This window comes from Lutra lutra, chromosome 15 (genome assembly GCF_902655055.1).
Source record: "Lutra lutra chromosome 15, mLutLut1.2, whole genome shotgun sequence".
Classification (NCBI taxonomy): Eukaryota; Metazoa; Chordata; class Mammalia; order Carnivora; family Mustelidae; genus Lutra; species Lutra lutra.
In genome coordinates this window covers 66700120-66709239 of record NC_062292.1, presented here as the reverse complement: position 1 = coordinate 66709239, position 9120 = coordinate 66700120, and the positions used below count along the sequence as shown (strand labels likewise).

Here is a 9120-nt window from a genome sequence, read left to right as displayed (position 1 = left end):
GGAAAACAGTGTGGAGATTCCTTAAGAAATTAAAAATAGAGCTACCCTATGACTCTGCCATTGCACTACTGGGTATTTACCCCAAAGATACAGATTTAGTGAAAAGAAGGGTCATGTGTACCTCAATGTTCATAGCAGCAATGACCACAGTTGCCAAACTGTGGAAAGAGCCAAGATGCCCTTTAACAGATGAATGGATAAAGAAGGTATGGTTCATATATACAATGGAGTATTATACCTCCATCAGAAAGGATGAATACCCAACTTTTGAATCAACATGGATGGGACTGGAGGAGATTATGCTGAGTGAAATAAGTCAAGCAGAGAGAGTCAATTATATGGTTTCACTTATTTGTGGAGCAAAAGTGATAATCATGGAGGACACTGGGTGAAGGAGAAGAGAAGTGAGTTGGGGGAAATCAGAGGGGGAGATGAACCATGAGTGATTGTGATCTCTGAGAAACTAACTGAGGGTTTTGGGCCGGTTGGGAGAACCTAATGGTGGGTATTAAGAAGGGCACATATTGCATGGAGCACTGGGTGTGGTGCCTAAACAATGAATATTGGAACACTGAAAAAATAAAATAAAATAAATTATTGGTACATCATCAAGATAAAAACCTTCAGCATAATGAAAGGAACAATAAGAAAAAGGCTGCCTTTGGAATGGAAGAAGATATTTGAAAAATGACATATCTGATAAAGGGTTAGTATCCATAATCTATGAAGAACTTGTCAAAATCAACACCAATAACACTAGTGATCCAGTTAAGAAATGGACAGAAGACATGAGTAGACATTCTTCCGAAGAAGACATGTAGATGGCCAAGAGTCACATGAAAATATGCTCAACATTAATGATCACCAGTGAAATACAAATAAAAAGTGCAATGGAAATCATCTCACATCTGTCAGAATGGCTAAAATTAACAGCATAGGAAACACCAGATATTGGTGAGGATGCAGAAAAAGGGGCACATTCTTACACTGTTGATGAGAATGAAAACTGGGGTAGCCACTCTGGAAAACAGTATGGATGTCTTCAAAAAGTTAAAAATAGAACTTATCCTATGACTCAACAATTGCACTACTAGGTGTTTACCCAAAAGATACAAAATACTAATTCAAAGGGACATAAGCACCCCAAGGTTTATAGCAGCATTTATTGACAATAGCCAAATTATGGAAAAAGCCCAAATGTCTGTTGACTGATGAATTAATAAAGAAGATGTAGCATTTATACACACGATGGAAGATTATTCAGCCAAAATAAGGAATGAAATTTTGTCATTTGAAACAATGTGGATGGAACTTGAGGGTATTATGCTAAGCACAGTAAGTCAGTCAGAGAAAGACAAATACCATATTTCATTCATATGTGAATTTAAGAAACAGAACAGGTGAACATAGGTGGGGAAAAGAGAGAGGCAAACCATAAAAAAGACTCTTAAAGATAGAGAACAAATTGAGGATGGATGGAGGGATGTGGGTGGGGATTGGTTAGATGGGGGATGGGCATTAAGGAGGGCACTTGTGATGAGCACTGGGTCTTGTAGGTAGGTGATGAATTACTGAATTCCACACTTGAAACTAATGTTCATGGTATGTTAACTACTGGAACTTGAATAAAAATTTTTAAAAATGAAAAATGAAAGGAAAGAAGAGGGTTAGGATGTGAAGTGTGTAGCTGTGTTAATTGGCCTCATTGTGGGCATCCTGTCTCCATGTACACGTACACTAAAACATCAAGTGGTTACTTTGTTTTATATTTTTAAAAAGAAAAGAGTTTATTGCCCAGCAAATAATATTGTATTCCAACATGTGACAAATGCTACATAAAATATTAATTTTCATGATTTGCTTCAATAGAAGTTTTCTTGACCAATTCTGCATTTTCCTTCTGAAATGCAGTGTGCCCTCACTAGAGGCACTACAGGTAAGGACATGGGCATTCAGCTGCAGCTCCCTGCAGGCTCCATGTTTACCACTCTCCTGTGGTTCTTCAGACCATCCTCTCTGAGAAGTTGTTGAAGGACTTTCTCCAGGAAGACCTTCATTCATGTCATGTCACGTCACAGGTTCTGTTGCACCTGTTAGAGCGCTCAAGGACTCACATGGCCCATGGTGCCTCCCAACCTTCCTTCTTGGGAGGCTGGAAAGTTACACACTGTCCATAGGCCCAGTGTTCATCTATCATCGTATATCAGTGAAGCAGAAAATAGTAGCAACAACAAAATCAAGACATCAGAAAAGTAAAAGCAGACACATAGACCCATGGAAAGGGCTGGAGCCCCAATGACCCTGGGCTCCCCAGTTCCATTAGCCAATACAGTCCCCACATGACTTCAGCCCAACAAGTTGCATTTCTATCCTTTGTGACTGGTAGCTCCCCTGTGACAGCGGTGAATGTGGCCCCCGGGGGATGCTGGGCTAATGTCTCTCTTGTTTGCAAGTTTCCTCCTCACTTCCCTCTTCCTGTCCTTTGATTCTTGAAAGTATTCCTCTATATTTTTTTCTTGCCTGTTAGCTTTTTATTTTTATTTTTCCATGTGTTCTCATCTTGTGACACTTCCCCTGTCTTGTGTGTTAACTCTGACATCTGGAACAATCCCTGTCATGGGTGTTTTCATGGATATCTAACAAACTACCAGTTAGGAATCAAGGTGCTGGGTCTGCTGCTGGTTAGTGACTGGCAAATATCTATACTCCAGGGTTTTCCTACCAATGAAAGGACAAGCTGCCTCAGCATGTAATAAATCAGGAAGTGTCAGGCCAATGGCAGTTAAGTACTCAAAATGCAAGAAATTTTCCATAGACTTCTTCTTGACACAGTCATCCATCCATTCATTCATTTCATCCTATATTTAGCTTTCCCTATTTGTCTGGTAAACATATGCTGAGAGTGGTTCCAACAGATATGAGAAGCAGCTCTGTGTGCAGACATGTCAGATATCAGGAGTCATCTCTTCCTGCAAGCTCTTTCCTTTTTCATGTCTACATTTAATCACCCAGAGTCAAACTTCAGAACTGTTCAGTAAGGAAAGTCAGCCACATATATGTGAATATCTAATTGGCTTTATTAAATGATCCATGAATCAGGAGCTTCCCATCTGACATGCAGGGGTTCTCTCAAAAGAGTTGTACAAAATGGAAGGTTTTTTAAAAGAAAGGTTGGGACCAGGGAGTTAGTAGTAAAAGGGCATTGTTCCAGGAGTGAGGCCTGTTTTCTTAGAGAAAAGCAAGAGGTGTAATCATACACATGACCTCATCTGTCTGTTGGGAATGGAGAGGACCCAGGTGATGAACTCACTGGTACTGATGGAAAGAAAAGTTTCCTGCCTACCTGGTTAAGGCTGAATTTCTAGGGGAGGTTGAAACTGTAATTAGATTGGATTTGAAACCTCAGTGTGAAGCCCCAGTGCAGGAACTGGGTCTACATGACACCATTTTTGGGGCCTGTGATTTTCTTTTTCTAAAGAGGAAGAGCCTCATGGGGACATATTTCAGACTTCTGCCCCTCCATCAGCAGAGCAGCTCTTGGTATCCTGCTGGCTAGCCTGCTTGGGACAGAGAGTGGGGCACTAGCTCTGTTCTGGTCCAGTCTCATCTGCAGCCGGGCGCTTTGTTTTTCAGTTTTGGGGATTGGACATTCTAATCATTACTGCCTTTTTCTCAGCAGGTGGAATCCTGCTACCTGCCAGATGGGATGCAGCCAGGTTCTTCAATCACTTAATAATACCAATTAGATCGTCGAATTTACCTGGTTGATTTTGTTTTTTAGGAAAAGCAGTGAGATGTCAGAGGTGCGAATGATCTGGGGTGGGGGCAAGACGGGGAAGGAAATACATGAGAAGTTTCACAAGGGCAGGAGGGACAGAGTAACAGTAGGTCCAGGGCTGGGTGCTGGGAGCCATGTGTTTTCATGGTTTACTCTCTGGATGAGAAGGAAAGGAATGAGAGGTGGGATGACTTTTCCAAGCCACACAAGATTTTTTTTTCCATAGCAACTGAAATAGGGAACAGGGAGCAGGATGGAAGCCAATGGCAGGGAGAAGCTGGATGCCTGAGAGGAGGGTCAGACCAGGAAGGGAAGTGAGAATCTGAGTAGGTCTCCAGGGTTGGGGGAGGAGCGCATTTGCATTTTAGCAGAGACTCAGGGAAAGCTTGTGTGTGGAAAAGGAAGTCAGAAGAGTGGTGCGGTGTGTGGGGTAGGTTTGTTAGAACTGTTAGGGTCCGTGATCAAAGGAACGAGACTGATATAAAGCGAAAATCAAACAAAGTTTTATTTCACGCCAAGCATCAAAAATCAAACTGACCGGTCAGGGCTGTCTCTTATGAAAAGACCACGATGATGATTCCGACAAGGTCACTCCCAAGAAGGCCAATCCGGAAGAGACTGCTCCACAGATGAGGCCGCTCCCCAGTTGGAGCCGCTCCCAAGAAGAGGCCACTCCCAAGAAGGCCGCTGCTGGTGAGGTCGCTCCTTGGGCAGGGCCGCTCCCAAGAGGAGGTGATGACAACAGCAATGATGACAGGGAGGACAACACCGATGACACAGATTCTGCTTCCCATGACGCCACTCTGACAAGGCTGCTCCGGTGAGGCCACTCTGGAGGAAGCCTCTTCCCTGACAATGCTGCTTCTGCAGGGCCGTTCACCGAGGAGCCCTCTTCCCTGACGAAGCCGCTCCCCAGAATGACACAGCTCCCGCGAGGCAGCGGCTCAGGGTTCCCCTCGAGGTTGCTGCCATCTAGGCCGTTCCCCGCGGCGCTGCTGCCGAGGGTCGCGGTGTGTGGATGGGGCCGCTGGCGTTGGGGCCACTGGTGTCTCGGTGCTGCAGGCATCTCGGGCCGCAGGCGTCAGGGTGCTGGTGGCGTGGGACCGCTGGTGGCACGGGACCGCTGGCATCTCAACCATTGGCTTTCTGGACCGCTGGTGGCTCGGGGCCGCAGGCGTCTTGGGTCCGCAGGTGGCTCGGCCACTGGCGGCTCCACTGCTCCCCGCGGCGTGGCTGCCGAAGCCGCGGTGTGGGCGGGGTTGCTGGTGTTGGGGCCACCGGCGGATGGGTACTGCCAGCGTCGGGGCCGCCCATGGCACTTATAGCTCTTACAAGAGCTGTTACAGCTCTTCTTCTTCTCCCGCCGACTTCTCTCTGCTGCTCCCGCCGACTCTTCTCTCTGCTGCTCCCGCCAACTCTTCTGCTGCTTCTTCTTCCTTCTTCTTCTTCTGACAGCTCTCCTTCTTCTCCTCCTCGCCAGCCTCACAGACCAACCTTTATGGGGTGGTTGAGCCCCACCCCTACACAGGTAGCCAATTGAATCCTAATTCACCCAGTGGATATACCCATGCCACACCGATTGGACGTCTTCACCCGGCCTGCCCCGCCCCTACTTCCAGGGTCCACAAGCTAGTTCCTCTGAGAGGGACAGGCCCTTACAGAACAACTGTCAAAGACTGACTTTGTAAGAGACAGAAAGAACATCTGCAAATACAATGCTGTCTCTGCAACTTGTGTTGCTGGTGGTTTTCCTCTCAGGTGGTGACAGTGAAGATGGTGAGAACTGTGGCCCTGCCCAGTGGGTGCAAGTGTGCGCGTGCGTGTGTGCATGTGCATATGCTTGTATGTCTATGTGTGTGTTTTAATATGTGAATGTGTGTGTACATATGTGCATGTGTGTATATATGTCTCTGTGTCTGTATACTTTAGTGCATGTGTGTCTTTGCATGTTCATATCTTTAAGAGTGTATAAATGTGTGATGTTTTTTATGGTTGTGTAGGGTTTTTGTGCATGTGTGCATCTGTGGTGCGTGTGTGTGTGTGTGTGTGCACTTGTGGTGTGGGTTCCCCAGCACATACATGAGAAAGGAGTGTGTCAGCCTGGTTCCTTTCTGAACTCCCTGACACCAGGGCCCTGTGCTCTTCTGAAGGGCTGATACAAAGCTCAGGGCTCAGGGGCAGCACATATATCCTGAGACAGCTATGGCTTCCCTGTCATCTGGATTTTGGTTCTCTTCTCTGGCACCTTCTGCATTTTCTGTCCTTCCCAAAGTCTTCCTTCTCCATAGTCTATCTGTCCTTTTTTCACAGACTTCCAGGAGACCTCCTTCCAAAGCATCCTGACCACGTCTTTTTACAATGATTCCTGGACACAAAAACTAGGCTCCGCATGGCTGGATGAACTACAGACTCATGGCTGGGACAGTGACTCTGGCAACGTCACATGCCTGTGGCCTTGGTCCAAGGGAAACTTCAGCAACAAGGAGCTGACGGAAGAGGAAAGGTCATTCCCTACATTCTCCATTAGACTTCCTCTGATATTTCAGGACCATTTCAGTGAATGGCAGCTTGAATGTGAGTTCAGTTCCCTCAGTGGTGAGGTGGAGGTGGCAGGTGAGTGTATGTCGCCTTGAGTTCCTTCTTCCTCTAGGATAGAGACTCCGCTGGCTTCTGAACCTCATGTCTCCCCATTATGAAACTGAATTATACCTTTTATGGGAGGAGGTAGAAGCCAGACCCCAATTCTTGAAAAGCTTCATGTCTTCTGCAATTTCCCCTCCTCTTATTGACTACAGGTTATCCTCACTTTCTCATACTTGTGTCTCCCATGACAGCCTCTCTTCCTGGCCTCCATCCAGGCATACCTGCTCCCTCACTCTGTGATTGGCTCCTTGAACATTTCTTTTCTCCCCATTGAATCCCATTAGTGATGTCTGTCTGTGTGTTCCTTCTACCCCATAAGGACTCCCTTTCCCTTGATTATTTTTACCCCAGCTTTCTCTCTGAGCCCTTCCCTATTCTCTACCCAAACCTTTCATGTCTCTTCTTCCAACATTTGCCTCTTCCTCAATATTTCACCTCTTTCTCTGCCTCTAGCAACCAACACTTCTCCTTTGGCTGAGCCTCCTCTCAAACCAAACTTTTCTCCATTTCCTTCAATTCCCTGAACTTCTCCCTCCGCTTAACACCATCCTTGTTTTCCACTGATCTCATTTTGTTTCTTTCTCTCCCCCTGCCCTGAAATTCACAGTCTCTCTTCCTCAGATCCCTTTCAGGTACAGGCAGCAAAAGGCTGTGAACTGCACTTTGGGGAACCATCAGTAGGCTTCATGAGGATTGCTTATCAAGGATCAGATCTTGTGATCTTCCAGAACAAGTCATGATGGCCATCTCCAAAGGGAGGAAGAAGGGCTCAGCTGGTCTCCAGACTATTCAATCAGTACCATGTGATCAATGTAAGACTACAAACACATATCAGTGACACCTGTCCCCGTTTCATCTTGGGTCTTCTTGATGCAGGGAAGACACATCTGCAGCGACAAGGTCAGTCCTGCTCCCTTCCTCTAAGATTTCTCTACCCTGCACTCATAAATTTGCACCATTCCTTCAAATTCAGGGTGAGAAGGAGTCAAGAGAGTTTGACAGTGACAAATTTCTAGAGGTAGAAAAATGCATCTGTTTAAAGTGATGTGAAGAATTAACCTCTTAGTTTGTGAATACCTGTCGTGTCTCTGCAGTGAGGCCAGAGGCCTGGCTGTCCACTGGTCCCAGTCCAGGTCCTGGCCATCTGCTGCTGGTGTGCCATGTCTCTGGCTTCTACCCAAAGCCTGTGTGGGTGATGTGGATGCGGGGTGAGCAGGAGCAACAGGGCACCCAGCGAAGTGATGTTCTGCCCCATGCTGATGGGACGTGGTATCTTCAGGTGTCCTTGGATGTGAAAGCCATAGAGGCTTCTGGCCTGTCATGCTTGGTTAGACACAGCAGTCTAGGAGGCCAGGACATGGTCCTTTACTGGGGTGAGAAAGAGCTGGGACCCAGCTGGGAAAGGGGATGGGTATTTCTCTAGAAGAGCAGGAGAACCAGAAGAAAAATTGGGGTTGCTAGGGACTCCGCTCCAAAAAGGACAAAAATGAGTAATCCAAGAAATGGAAGAGCTGAGGGTGAGAGTCCTGTAAATGTGGGTGGTAAAAGGGTTGGTGAAGGGTCCATCTCTGCGGAGGGATGGGAGAAGAGAGGAAGAAGGGCAGTTGGTGAGGCAGAGGGTGACAGGACCAAAGAGGACCAGGGAGGTACAGTCCAACCCTGGATGAATGGGAAATGACACAATCTCTGTACCAAACCCACAGAGAAGCATCAACCTATAGGCTTGGTCTTCCTGGAAGTGATAGTGCCCCTGGTGCTTCTGGGAGTTCTCACCTTGTGGCTCTGGAAACACAGGTAAATCTATGGAGTCTTCCTAGTCTTTCTCAGGTGGCTCCCCACCTTTCAGTCTGTCCTCACTCCTCCTGCTCCTGTTGTCATTCCCACCATGTATTCCTCACCTCCACCTGCTGCAAAATGACTCCTTCTCTGTTCCTCCTAGGAAAACACACTGGAGACCTCAATGCACTGGCCTCCCACTGGAATGAGAAATCAGCAGCCCAGGGACCAGGACATACTTAAACCCAGCTCAGCAGTGATGTCTTTGCAACCCTTTCTGTGCAACTTTTATGTTTCATTCGTGCTTAATGATCAGTTGGCAATTTAAGCCCAGTGTAATTTAGCTGGATTTGTTTTTCTGACTTGGTTTGCAACTTAATCTCAAAACTGAACTCAGAGTAAAATGAATTACCAGTGACCTCTATGGGTCACGAGAATCAAATATCACTCCCTCCAGTGAGAATTCCCTGATTCACAAGTAGATTCAGTATCCTTTGTGAGACTACCACTACCTTGACCTCCACTTTGGCTAATCTGTTCCTGCCCCCAAACCCTTGTTGGTCCCATTAGGTTCCTTTTGCTTTCTAACTCTTAGGCCTTTTGAGAACAATGTCCATGTCTTTTAAATATTTCTATCTTTGCCAAATGTCTCATTGCATGGAATATTTCCTCAATAAAAATATGGGTGATATATGCCAAATTCATAGGTTTTTATTTTCATTTGCTTTGTGACATGATCCACATAAACCTCACAAATTTCCTGTTCTTTTTCCTGGATTCACTACATTGTTGAATTATTACCACTAAATTCATGGCCCGACTCTGATTCCCAAGCCTGAGCAAACATTACCTACATGGGCATTTTGTTTGTGAAGCATATGCTACTTTTTTTTTTTTCCTTAGAAACACCAGTCAGCCCTGTA

General features: G+C 46.1%; 1 pseudogene; it reads left to right on the top strand.

Annotated features, from left to right (window-relative positions):
* The first annotated feature begins 5438 nt into the window (after nucleotides 1–5438).
* On the top strand, nucleotides 5439–8882 carry LOC125085504 (T-cell surface glycoprotein CD1a-like; annotated as a pseudogene).
* The last annotated feature ends 238 nt before the right edge of the window (nucleotides 8883–9120 follow it).